Genomic DNA, 14671 nt, shown 5'->3' on the forward strand with positions numbered 1-14671 from the left:
GACAACTCACTTCAAGGATCTTACTCAATCCATAGGTAGATATGGTGGACTCTCATGGCAACACTGGTTTAAGGGTATTTGGAAGCACAAGTAGTATTTCTACTTGGTGCTGAGAATTTGGCTAGCATGAGGGGGAAAGGCAAGCTCAACAAGTTAGAGGATCCATGACAACATACTTTATCTCAGATATAAGAAATACATAACTCATTACGTTGTCTTCCTTGTCCAACATCAACTCTTTAGCATGTCATATTTTAATGAGTGCTCCCAATCATAAAAGATGTCAATGATAATATATCTATATGTGAAAACCTCTCTTTCCTTATTACTTCCTATTAATTGCAACAATGACCAAAGCTATGCTTGCCAACTCCCAACAACTTTTAATCATCATACTCTTTCTATGTGAAGTCATTACTCTCAATAAGATCAATATGAACTTTTTTGTTTCCTTTTATTCTTTTTCTCTTTTCTTTTATTCACCCAAGATCATGGCAAAATAATCAAGCCCTTGACTCAACACTAATCTTTATTATATTTAGCTCACTGACTCGATTACATAGAGAGATCATAAAGCAAAACTCAAAACTAGATCATGCCATAAACTTTATTCTACTAGATCAAGATACTACTAATAGGATCGAACTAAGAAAAACGGTAAAGATAGGAGTTGTGATTGTGATACGATACCGGGGCACCTCCCCCAAGCTTGGCAGTTGCCAAGGGGAGTGCCCATACCCATGTGATTATATCTCCTTCTTTGTTGGTGAAGAAGGTGGTGGTGATGTTGGCTTAGTTGATGGCTTAGGCTTCTCCCTTAATTTGCGCTTGAGGACGGCATTTTGATCCCTCAGATCATCAATCTCCCACTCCAGGGTTAATATCTTTTTGCATAGGTCCTGCTTATTTTCCTGCAAGAGACGAAAAGGGATAAACTCGAACTTGGGTTTCTTTACCCTATCAGGGAGACTTGACTTTTTGAACTCCACGTGCATGTCCCCAAGTTGAGGTAATGGTGCTTCATCTTCATCTGAGCTCGTCTCCTCCTTCCCCTTGGGTTCATAGTCCTCTTCTTCCTCCATGGTCCATCCATCGTGTTCCACATCTCCATAGACCTTTGGATTTGCTAAGTAATCATCCACATAGCTTTCTCCTTCCGAATCCTGGGAAGACATGTTGATTTAATCTGCAACGGGACAGCTCGAAACGAAAACAGAGGATATTTGTGTGATACGGGAGTCAAAACCTTCGGGAGAATATATAATGAATTTTTACCGAGAAAAATACGTAACGTGCAAGAAAACGGAGTCCGGAAGGCACACGAGGTGCTCACGAGGTAGGGGGGCGCGCCCAGGGGGTAGGGCACGCCCACCACCCTCGTGTCCTTCCCGGACTACTACTTATTTTTCTATTTTTCTAAATATTCCAAAACGGAGAAATATTGCCTTAAAAATTGTTTTGGAGTCGGTTTACTTACCATACCACATACCTATTCCTTTTCAGAGTCTAAAACGTTCCGGAAAGTGTCTCTTATGTATTCCTCCGGGGTTACGGTTTCAATAATATTGGTTTCAACATTTATGGGATTACCTGAGATATAATGTTTGATTCTTTGATCGTTTACCACTTTCGGATTTGTGCCCTCGAAGTTGTTGATTTTTATGGCACCGGAACGATAGACCTCTTCGATAACATAGGGGCCTTCCCATTTAGAGAGAAGTTTTCCTGCAAAAAATCTTAAACAAGAGTTGTATAGCAATACATAATCACCTACATTAAAATCACGCTTTTGTATCCTTTTGTCATGCCATCTTTTAACTTTTTTTAAACAACTTGGCATTTTCATAATCTTGGGTTCTCATTCATCAAGTGAGCTAATATCAAATAACCTCTTCTCACCGTCAAGTTTAAAATCATAATTAAGCTCTTTAATAGCCCAATATGCCTTATGTTCTAGTTCGAGAGGTAAGTGACATGCTTTTCCATAGACCATTTTATACGGAGACATACCCATAGGATTTTTATATGCAGTTCTATAAGCCCAAAATGCATCATCAAGTTTTTTGGACCAATTCTTTCTAGACCTATTAACAGTCTTTTGCAAAATTAATTTTAGCTCTCTATTGCTCAACTCTACTTGACCACTAGACTGTGGGTGATAAGGAGATGCAATTCTATGATTAACATCATATTTAGCAAGCATTTTACGGAAAAGCACCATGAATAAAGTGTGAACCACCATCAGTCATTAAATATCTAGGGACTCCAAACCTCAGGAAAATAACTTCCTTAAGCATTTTAATAGAAGTGTTATGATCAGCACTACTAGTTGGAATAGCTTCTACCCACTTAGTAACGTAATCAACAGCAACTAAAATATGTGTGTATCCATTAGAGGCAGGAAAAGGTCCCATATAATCAAAGCCCCAAACATCAAACAGTTCAATAACAAGAGAATAATTCATAGGCATTTCTTGACGTCTACTAATATTACCAATTCTTTGACATTCATCACAAGACAAGACAAACTTACGGGCATCCTTGAAGAAAGTAGGCCAATAAAAACCAGATTGCAATACCTTCTGTGCAGTTCTATCTCCAACGTGGTGTCCTCCATAAGCCTCGGAATGACACTTGCGTAGGATCTGTTCCTGTTCATGCTCAGGTACACAACGTCTAATAACAACATCTACTCCTTCCTTATAAAGATGTGGGTCATCCCAAAAGTAATGTCTTAAATCATAGAAAATCTTTTTCTTTTGCTGGTATGTGAAGCTAGGTGGTATAAACTTAGGAACAATATAATTAGCATAATCAGCATACCATGGAGTACTATGAGAAGTACTTATAACATTTAATTGTTCATCAGGAAAGCTATCATTAATAGGTAGTGGGTCATCAAGAATATTTTCTAACCTAGACAAGTTGTCTTCAACGGGGTTCTCAGCTCCCTTTCTATCAACAATATGCAAATCAAATTCTTGTAGCAAGAGAACCCATCTAATAAATCTAGGCTTAGCATCTTTCTTTTCCATAGGGTATTTAATAGCAGCATGATCAGTTTGAATAGTTACTTTAGAGACAACAATATAAGATCTGAACTTATCACAAGCAAATACAACTACTAAAAGCTCCTTTTTAGTAGTAGCATAATTTCCTTGAGCATTGTCTAGAGTCTTACTAGCATAATGAATAACATTTAATTTATTATCAACTCTTTGCCCTAGAACAGCACCTACAACATAATCACTAGCATCACACATAATTTCAAAGGGTAGGTTCCAATCAGGTGGCTGAACAACAGGTGCAGTGACTAATGCTTTCTTAAGTATTTCAAATGCTTCTACACAATCATCATCAAAGACAAATGCTATATATTTTTGCAATAAATTAGTCAGAGGCCGGGAAATTTTTGAGAAGTCCTTAATGAACCTCCTGTAAAATCCGGCATGACCAAGGAAACTTCTTATACCTTTGATGTCCCTGGGACATGGCATCTTTTGAATAGCATCAAACTTGGCTTTATGAACTTCAATACCTCTTTCAGAAACTTTATGCCCCAAGACAATACCTTCATTAACCATAAAGTGGCACTTTTCCCAATTCAAGACAAGATTAGTTTCTTCACATCTCTGCAAAACTCGATCAAGATTGCTCAAGCAATCATCAAAAGAGGAACCATAGACGGAAAAGTCGTCCATGAAAACCTCACAAATCTTTTCACAAAAGTCAGAGAATATAGCCATCATGCATCTTTGAAAGGTAGCAAGTGCATTACATAAACCAAAAGGCATACGTCTATAAGCAAAAGTACCAAAAGGGCATGTAAAAGTAGTCTTTGATTGATCTCTAGCCGACACAGGTATTTGAGAGAAACCAGAATAACCATCTAGAAAGCAATAGTGTGTATTTTTGCATAATCTTTCTAGCATTTGATCAATAAAAGGTAAGGGGTAATGATCTTTCTTAGTAGCTTTATTTAATTTGCAGAAATCAATTACCATCCTATAACCTGTGATAATTCTTTGTGGAATCAGTTCATCTTTATCATTAGGAACAACAGTAATACCTCCCTTCTTAGGGACACAATGGACAGGACTTACCCACTCACTATCAGCAACGGGATAGATTATACCTGCCTCCAGAAGCTTTAGTATTTCTTTTCTTACCCCTTCTTTCATTTTAGGATTCAGACGTCGTTGAGGATCACGAACTGGTTTGGCATCTGCTTCCAAATTTATTTTATGTTGACATAGAGTGGGACTAATGCCCTTAAGATCATCAAGAGTATATCCAATAGCAGCATGATGCTTATTCAGAGTTTTCAATAATCTTTCTTCTTCATGCTCTGAAAGGTTAGTACTAATAATAACAGGATATATCTTCTTTTCATCAAGATAAGCATATTTAAGATTATCAGGCAATGGTTTAAGCTCAAACACGGGATCACCCTTGGGTGGAGGAGGATCCCCTAAAATTTCAATAGGCAAATTATGTTGCAGAATAGGTTCTTGTTTAAAGAATACTTCATCTATTTCCCTTCTTTCATTCATGAATATATCATTTTCATGGTCTAGCAAATAGTGCTCTAAAGGATCACTAGGAGGTACGGCAATAGAAGCAAGACCAATAACTTCATCCTTACTAGGTAATTCTTCCTCACGATGTTGTTTACTAAATTTAGAGAAATTAAACTCATGAACCATATCATCCAAGCCAACAGTAACAACATTCTTTTTGCAATCTATGGTAGCATTAACAGTGTTCAAGAAGGGTCTACCAAATATAATGGGACAAAAGCTATCCTGCGGAGAAGTAAGAACAAGAAAATCAGCAGGATATTTAGTTTTCCCACACAAGACTTCAACATCTCTAACAATTCCAATTGGTGAAATAGTATCTCTATTGGCAAGTTTAATAGTAACATCAATATCTTCTAACTCAACAGGTGCAATTTCATTCTTAATTGCTTCGTATAAAGTATGCGGTATAACTCTAGCACTTGCACCCATATCACATAAGCCATGATAACAATGATCTCCTATTTTAACAGAAATAACAGGCACGCCTACCACAGGTCTATGTTTATCTTTATCACAAGGTTTACCAATTCTAGCAGTTTCACCTTCGAATTGAATAACATGCCCATCGATATTATCAAACAAGAGATCTTTAACAATAGCAATATTAGGTTCTACTTTAACTTGCTCAGGAGGTGTATAAGTTCTAATATTTCTTTTATGAACAATAGCTGAAGCTTTAGCATGATCCTTTATTCTAACAGGGAAAGGTGGTTTCTCAATATAAGAAGTAGGAACAATAGGATCATTATAAGTGACAGTCTTTTCTTCAGCTTTAATAGGTGCAGCTACTTTTACTTCTATGGGAGGATGATATTTAAACCACTTCTCCTTAGGGAGATCAACATAAGTAGCAAAAGATTCACAGAAAGAAGCTACTATCTCAGAGTCAAGTCCATATTTAGTGCTAAACTTACGGAAAATATCGGTATCCATAAAAGATTTAACACAATCAAACTTAGGTGTCATACCTGACTCCTTACCTTCGTCGAGGTCCCAATCTTCAGAGTTGCATTTAATTCTATCCAATAAATTCCATCTAAATTCAGTAGTCTTCATCATAAAAGAGCCAGCACAAGAAGTATCGAGCATGGTGCGATTGTTATCAAAAAGCCGAGCATATAAATTTTGAATAATCATTTCTCTTGAGAGCTCGTGATTGGGGCATGAATATAACATTGATTTAAGCCTCCCCCAAGCTTGAGCGTTGATTTCTCATTCGCGAGGCCAGAAATCATATATATAATTGCGATCACGATGAACAAGATGCATAGGGTAATAATTTCGATGAAATTCCAGCTTCAATCTTTTATAGTCCCATGATCTCATATCATCACATAGCCTATACCATATCAATTCGTCTCCCTTCAAAGATAAAGGGAAGACCTTCTTCTTAGCAACATCATCGGGTATACCTGCAAGCTTAAATAATCCACAAACTTCATACACATATATTAAGTGCTCATCAGGATGCTTTGTTCCATCTCCTGTAAAAGCGTTAGCTAGTAGTTTTTCCATCATACCCGAAGGAAATTCAAAAGGAGTTTCATTTTCAATAGGTTCAGTAGGTTTAGGAGCAACTCTTTGCTCTACTGGACGGGGTGAAGATACCCCGAACAAGCCCCTCAAAGAATTACTTTCCATAGTAACAAGTGACAGTAAATTTCAGCACACTATATAAATTTTTCCTTACCAAATTCCACCTACCAAAGGCGCTACACCTCCCCGGCAACGGCGCCAGAAAAGAGTCTTGATGACCCACAAGTATAGGGGATCTATCGTAGTCCTTTCGATAAGTAAGTGTGTCGAACCCAATGAGGAGCAAAAGGAAATGATAAGCGGTTTTCAGCAAGGTATTATCTGCAAGTACTGAAATAAGTGGTAACAGATAGTTTTGTGATAAGATAGATTGTAACGAGCAACAAGTAACAAAAGTAAATAAAGTGCAGCAAGGTGGCCCAATCCTTTTGTAGCAAAGGACAAGCCGGAACAAACTCTGAAAATAAGAAAAGCACTCCCGAGGACACATGGGAATATCATCAAGCTAGTTTTCATCACGTTCATATGATTCGCGTTTGATACTTTGATAATTTGATATGTGGGTGGACCGGTGCTTGGGTGCTGTTCTTACTTGAACAAGCATCCCACTTATGATTAACCTCTATTGCAAGCATCCGCAACTACAACAAAAGTATTAAGGTAAACCTAACCATAGCATGAAACATGTGGATCCAAATCAGCCCCTTACGAAGCAACGCATAAACTAGGGTTTATGCTTCTGTCACTCTAGCAACCCATCATCTACTTATTACTTCCCAATGCCTTCCTCTAGGCCCAAATAATGGTGAAGTGTTATGTAGTCGACGTTCACATAACACCACTAGAGGCTAGACAACATACATCTTATCAAAATATCAAACGAATACCAAATTCACATGACTACTAATAGCAAGACTTCTCCCTTGTCCTCAAGAACAAACGTAATTACTCACAAAGCATATTCATGTTCATAATTAGAGGGGTAATAATATGCATATAGGATCTGAACATATGATCTTCCACCAAATAAATCAACTAGCATCAACATCAAGGAGTCATCAACACTACTAGCAACCTACTAGCACCAATCCCGGACTTTGAGACAAGAATTGGATACAAGAGATGAACTAGGGTTTGGAGATGAGATGGTGCTGGTGAAGATGTTGATGGAGATTGCCCTCTCCTGGTGAGAGGAGCGTTGGTGATGACGAAGGTGATGATTTCCCCCTCCCGGAGGGAAGTATCCCTAGCAGAACAGCTGTGTCGCAGCTCTAGATTGGATCTGCCAAGGTTCCGCCTCATGGCGGCGGAGTCTCGTCCCGAAAAGTTCCTTCTTTTTTCTCACCGAAAGACTTCATATATGAGAAGATGGACGTCGGAGAGCCACCAGGGGGCCCACGAGGTAGGGGGCGCGCCCTAGGGGGGGGCGCCCCCCACCCTCGTGAGCAAGGTGTGGGCCCCCTGGCCTTCATCATTGGCGAGGATTTTTATTTATTTGTTTTAAGATGTTCCGTGGAGTTTCAGGACTTTTGGAGTTGCGCAGAATAGGTCTCTAATATTTGCTCCTTTTCCAGCCCAGAATTCCAGCTGCCGGCATTATCCCTCCTTATGTAAACCTTGTAAAATAAGAGAGAATAGCCATAAGTATTGTGACATAAAGTGAAATAACAGTCCATAATTCGATAAATATCGATATAAAAGCATGATGCAAAGTGGACGTATCACTCACCCACCGCTGAAGCCTCGACCGCCCAGAACGTTTGCCCCGGCGGGCTGCGGGGAGGGAGGTCGGCATGGGAGCTGACCGATACTGAGTCGACGGCTGCTGAAGGAGGACGCCATGGACACACGCGCGAAAGTGCGTCGCCCCGCGAACGGGGGGCGCCTCGACGTCGAGTGGCGCTTCCTGGAGCCAAATGGAGTCATCGGTGATGAACAGGAGCGCACCGAGACGGATCTCGTGGCCCTTGGCCAAACCTCCGCCTGAAACCGTGTCTATGAGGATCGGAAAAAATCGCAACTTCTCCAACAAGTCGCTAAGACACCTGCCCCATGGTGGGCGCCAACTGTCGTGGTTCTAAGTCTGATAGTAGAATGGGGGTAGGAATGTAGAGGCAACATCTTAGCTATGGAGGAGTTGTACATAGGAGTTTTATGAGTTCAGGCCCTTCTCGGAGGAAGTAACAACCCTACGTCTCGGAGCCCGGGGGCAGTCGACTGGATTATATGCGTGTGTGTTACAGAAAGTGCGAACCCCTGTCCCTGAGGAGGGGGTGGCTTATATAGAGTTCGCCAGACCCCTCCCGCCCTCAGTTACAAAGGGTTTAAGGTACATAAAGATGCAGACGTTACTGGTAATGCCTGCAATAAGTTACATAATGACCATTAAAGCTATGACTTAATTCCCGACCGTTGCCGAGTGGAGAGGCTCTAGATCTTCTGGTAGTCGAGTGATTATATATACGGTCGAGTGTCTTCAGGATTGTCGAGTGGAACATAACTTCATGGTCGAGTGGATGATGATTTTTCTTCGAATGCTCCTGGTACCTTTAGGGATGTCCTTGGGGAGGGTATCTTGAACAGATCCATGACCCTACCCTAGGTACATAGCTTCATTAGTCGGCGAAGCGGCTCCGGTAGGGTAAAGGAAGGTGTCGGCGAAGAGGATCAGAGGCCGTCAAAGGGGGCGTTCGGTGGGGCAGCTCCGGGGGGTGTGGACAAAGCGTCTCTGGTGGGGAGTACGAATGAGCCGTTGCAGATGCGCGGCGGTTGACGAGAGTACCGGCGAAGCAGATCCGGCGCCGTGGACAAGGCCGGCACTGAATGGGCTGTGGTACAGTGGTGGATGAGCAGTCTACTTGTTTCTAGGGGAGGTGGGAGGGGTAGATGCAGCCGGAGAAGCAGATCCGGAGAGGTGGACGCCGCTGGCAGTGAATGGCCTATGGTACGCTAGTGGATGAATAGTCTAGGGTTTCGAGAGGGGAGGGGAGAAAGGGCGATGAAGTACGGACGGCGTGATGTAAGATGCTCTGGTGCTGTGGAGTTAGTCGTTTTTGTGGGAGGGGGAGAGGAAATGGGAGTGCCGTGTAGTGGGGGAAGCGGAAGTTACCAAAGCAGCCCCGACCTATCATGTAGATGAGGGCGGTATTGTAACTGTTGGTCTCCGTGCACCAAGGACAAAAGGGGGATTTCGCATGCTAAAGACTAAGGTGGCAGAAATTTTAGAAGGAGGCGGGAGATTTTGCCGCCCGCGGGATCGTTCGTATCCAGTTTCAACTAATTTTGGACCGTGCTAGCGGGAAGGTCATGCTAGACTAAGTACACGGGGCACGCGTCAGCAGTTAATAACTGGTGTGAAGTCCACCCTAGAAAAAAAGACAATAACTCAGGATGATGCGCCGATAACTTGGACGTTCACACGGGCACGGCCAATCGTATGGGTGTAGTGGCGTGTTCACAAAAAAGGGATGAAACGCTCAGCCTATGTATTTCTCGTGTAAATAGATAATTTAGTGCCATTGGTTTTTTACTTTAAACATAATGCATTGACGTGTTAGTGTAGAGGCGCACAAAAAGAAATGGATATTGTAGTCAGCTACTTAATGTTACCTCATATGATTACATAGCCTCCATTTCATAAATTGCGTACCCGTTGAATTCATATATGAATATTACATATATTACTTCAAAATAGAAACTTAAATCATCCAAGACTAATGATTTGAATGCAAGAGTAACAATGGTGCATGTACATGATAGCTAGATTGGTTGTTTGAGGAAACATCAGTGTAACTTTGGCATGCACAACTGAAAAGGTTTATTTAAATAGAAATAATGTGATATGTGAGTGTCCAATCTTTATAGCGTTGAATCGATATTGTACCTTTGGCCACGATACAAAGTAGATATTGACTTATGTTCAAGCGATGCACGTCCACGATCGCTAGATAGTGATACGTGAATGAATTGTGCAATCTCTCTCAGACGCATACATATCTCATTTCCCTGTGGGCATCGGAATCACACACGTGCACTTCGTGTATTTCTCTCCCTCTGTCAGGGTTAAATTCGTCTTTCTACTCCGTCCTACAAGTCTCTCACGTAGAAACACACACGCTCTGTATGTCTAACACGCCCACCCCTTTAATTCCGCCCACCCACAGCCACTATGTCTCAAAGTATAATAATGTACCTCACACATATGCTATCTACCTATCCCTTAATATAGCTAGATATGTGTCACACAAACTCCTTCTCCCTACTAGCAAGATGCCCATGCATTGCACGGAACATCAAGATGCATTTGTATGAGAAGTTTATCTTGTGGGGGAAAAGGATGAACGAGGGATGCCTTATTTGCAAATGCGGAGAGGAGTGTGGGTATCTTTTGGAAAAATTTCCATAGTTTCCTTCCTGTCCGTCAGATATAAATCGGATGGCCTATATTGCAGGATGGCAGGAACACCATCATCACCAACTCTGTTTTTTTATAAGAATAGAGATATGTGAGTGTCACTGCCCCCCCCCCCCGCACACACACCCACACTTCCCGACACCAAAGGAGTAGGGTGACACCTCAATCTTGATACTAATCTATCGACTAGCTTCTCTCTCAAACATACACACACACTACCCGACACCGAAGGAGTAGGGTGGCACATCGATCTTGATAATAATCTATCTACTCCTCTTTAAAACACACACACACACTTGCTAGCTGTGCCTTTGTGCCTACCGCGCACACTCTCGATACATATTTCTCTCCCTCCCCCCTCCCCCCTCCCCCCAACAATGACAGCAGAAGGGTGACAACTCGATCTGATCATAATCTGTCAATTGGTTTCTCTCTCAAACATTGTATCCCGGTGCCTCGCTCGGTAGCCCCCTCGATATGTAGACTTCTCGCCCGCGCACATCTATAGTGACGATGATGCTGAACCTAGTGTGCCTTGTTTTTACCAGCCTCATGTGATAGTTTTCACCTGTTTTCTGTTAATTAACATGGCAACCTTTTCTTTGTTACTACTAGTGAATCTGGAATCATTCGGGGGAGACATAAAATATATCACTTCAACCCAATTATCGCAGGAACTGTTTTAAAAGAAATAAGCTAGCTGCCCATACTTTGCACGGAGCCTCAAGATGCATTTGTATGAGTAGTTTATCTTGTGAGAGAAAAGGTTGAACAAGGGAAGACCTTATTTGCGAACGTGGAGAGACATGTGGGTATATTTTTGCAAAATTGCCATAGTTTCTTTCCTATCCGTTAGATATAAATCCGACGGCCTATATTGCAAGATGCCACACACACCATCATCACCAACTCTGTTTTCTACTCCCTCCGTCCAAAAATACTTGTCATCAAAATGGATAAAAAGAGATGTATCTAAAACTAAAATATGTCTAGATACATTTCCTTTTATCCATTTTGATGACAAGTATTTCCGGACGGAGGGAGTATTTGTCTTTTTAGAGATTTCAACAAGTGACTATGACCGGACCTTACCAACATACTGCTACGTCTTGAGCTTGCGTTGGTTTCCCCGAAGAGGAAGGGATGATGCAGCAGAGTAGGGTAAGTATTTCCCTCAGTTTTTCAGAACCAAGGTATCAATCTAGTAGGAGGCCACGCTCAAGTCCCTCGTACCTGCACAAAACGATAGCTACTCGCAACCAACGCGATTAGGGGTTGTCAATCCCTTCACGGTCATTTACGAGAGTGAGATCTGATAGATATAATATTTTTGGTAATTTTGGTATAAAGATACAAAGTAAAAAGTAAAAGCAAAGTAAAAAGGAAAGCAAGATTAAAGTGATGGAGATTGATATGATGAGAATAGACCCGGGGGCCATAGGTTTCACTAGTGGCTTCTCTCAAGAGCATAAGTATTCTACGGTGGGTGAAAAAATTACTGTTGAGCAATTGATAAAATTGAGCATAGTAATGAGAATATCAGGCATAATCATGTATATAGGCATCACGTCCGTGACAAGTAGACCGAAACGATTCTGCATCTACTACTATTACTCCACTAATCGACCACTATCCAACATGCATCTAGAGTATTAGGTTATAAACAGAGTAACGCCTTAAGCAAGATGACATGATGTAGAGAGATAAATTCATGCAATATGAAATAAACCCCATCTTGTTATCCTCGATGGAAACGATACAATACGTGCCTTGCTGCCCCTTCTGTCACTGGGTAAGGACACCGCAAGATCGAACCCAAAGCTAAGCACTTCTCCCATGGCAAGAACTACCAATCTAGTTGGCCAAACCAAACGGATAATTCGAAGAGACTTGCAAAGATAACCAATCATACATAAAAGAATTCAGAGAAGATTCAAATATTATTCATAGATAGACTTGATCATAAACCCACAATTCATCGATATCAACAAACACACCGCAAAAAGAAGATTACATCGAATAGATCTCCACAAGAGAGGGGGAGAACTTTGTATTGAGATTCAAAGAGAGAGAAGAAGCCATCTAGCTACTAACTATGGACCCGAAGGTCTGAGGTAAACTACTCACACTTCATCAGAGGGGCTAGGATGATGTAGAAGCCCTCCGTGATGACGGCCCTCTTCCAGCGGAGCTCCGGAACAGGCCCCAAGATGGGATCTCGTGGATACAAAAAGTTGCGGTGGTGGAATTAGGTTTTTGGCTCCTGTTCTGATCGTTTGGGGGTACTTAGATATATATAGGAGGAAGGAGTACGTCGGTGGAGCACCGAGGGGCCCACGAGGCAGGGGGCGCGCCCTAGGGTTAATTCCTGCGGTTAATAGGTTAGTCCGAAAAATGATATAAAAGTGGAAAATAAAGCCCAATATAGTCCAAAACAGTAGATAATATAGCATGGAGCAATCAAAAATTATAGATACGTTGGAGACGTATCAGGCATCCCCAAGCTCAATTCCTGCTCGTCCTCGAGTAGGTAAATGATAAAAAGAGAATTTTTGATGCGGAGTGCTACTGGCATAATTTCAATACAAATCTTCTTAATTGTGGTATGAATATTCAGATTAGAAAGATTCAGGACAAAAGTTTATATTGACATAAAAATAATAATACTTCAAATATACTAACAAAGCAATTATGTCTTCTCAAAATAACATGGCCAAAGAAAGTTATCCCTACAAAATCATATAGTCTGGCTATGCTCCATCTTCACCACACAAAGTATTTAAATCATGCACAACCCTGATGACAAGCCAAGCAATTGTTTCATACTCTAAATTTTTCAAAACTTTTTCAATCTTCACGCAATACATGAGCATGAGACATGGATATAGCACTATAGGTGGAATAGAATGGTGGTTGTGGAGAAGACAAAAAGGAGGGGAAGATAGTCTCACATCAACTAGGCGTATCAACGGGCTATGGAGATGCCCATCAATAGATATCAATGTGAGTGAGTAGGGATTGCCATGCAACGGATGCACTAGAGCTATAAATGTATGAAAGCTCAACAAAAGAAACTAAGTGGGTGTCCATCCAACTTGCTTGCTCACGAAGACCTAGGGCAATTTTGAGGAAGCCCATCATTGGAATATACAAGCCAAGTTCTATAATGAAAAATTCCCACTAGTATATGAAAGTGACAACATATGAGACTCTCTATATGCAGAACATGGTGCTACTTTGAAGCACAATATATGAGACTCGCTATATCATGGTGCTACTTTGAAGCACAAGTGTGGAAAAAAGGATAGTAGCATTGCCCCTTTTTATTTATTTTCTTTTTTTGGGCCTTCATTTTTTTTCTTTGGCCTTTGTCTTTTTTTTGGGACAATGCTCTATTAAATGATGATCATCACACTTTTATTTATTTACAACTCAATTATTACAACTCGATTCTAAAACAAAGTATGACTCTATATGGATGCCTCCGGCGGTGTACCGGGATATGCAATGAATCAAGAGTGACAAGTATTAAGAAATTATGAATGGTGGCTTTACCACAAATACTATGTCAACTACATGATCATGCTAAGCAATATGACAATGATGAATGTGTCATGATGAACTAGAAGGTGGAAAGTTGCATGGCAATATATCTCGGAATGGCTATGGAAATGCCATAATAGGTAGGTAAGGTGGCTGTTTTGAGGAAGGTATATGGTAGGTGTATGATATCGGCGAAAGGTGCGCGATATTAGAGAGGCTAGCAAAGGTAGAAGGGTGAGAGTGCGTATAATCCATGGACTCAACATTAGTCATAAAGAACTCATATACTTATTGCAAAAATCTAGAAGTTATTCAAGCAAAGTATTACGCTCATGCTCCTAGGGGGATAGATTGGTAGGAAAAGACCATCGCTCGTCCCCGACCGCCACTCATAAGGAAGACAATCAATAAATAAATCATGCTCCGACTTCATCACATAACGGTTCACCATACGTGCATGCTACGGGAATCACAAACTTTAACACAAGTATTCTTTAAATTCACAACTACTCAACTAGCATGACTTTAATATTATCACCTCCATATCTCAAAACAATTATCATGCTTGAACTTTTCTTAGTATGCAACACACTCA

Source organism: Triticum urartu, chromosome 7A, assembly GCF_056163025.1.
Source record: "Triticum urartu cultivar PI428250 chromosome 7A, HENAU_Tu73, whole genome shotgun sequence".
NCBI lineage: Eukaryota > Viridiplantae > Streptophyta > Magnoliopsida > Poales > Poaceae > Triticum > Triticum urartu.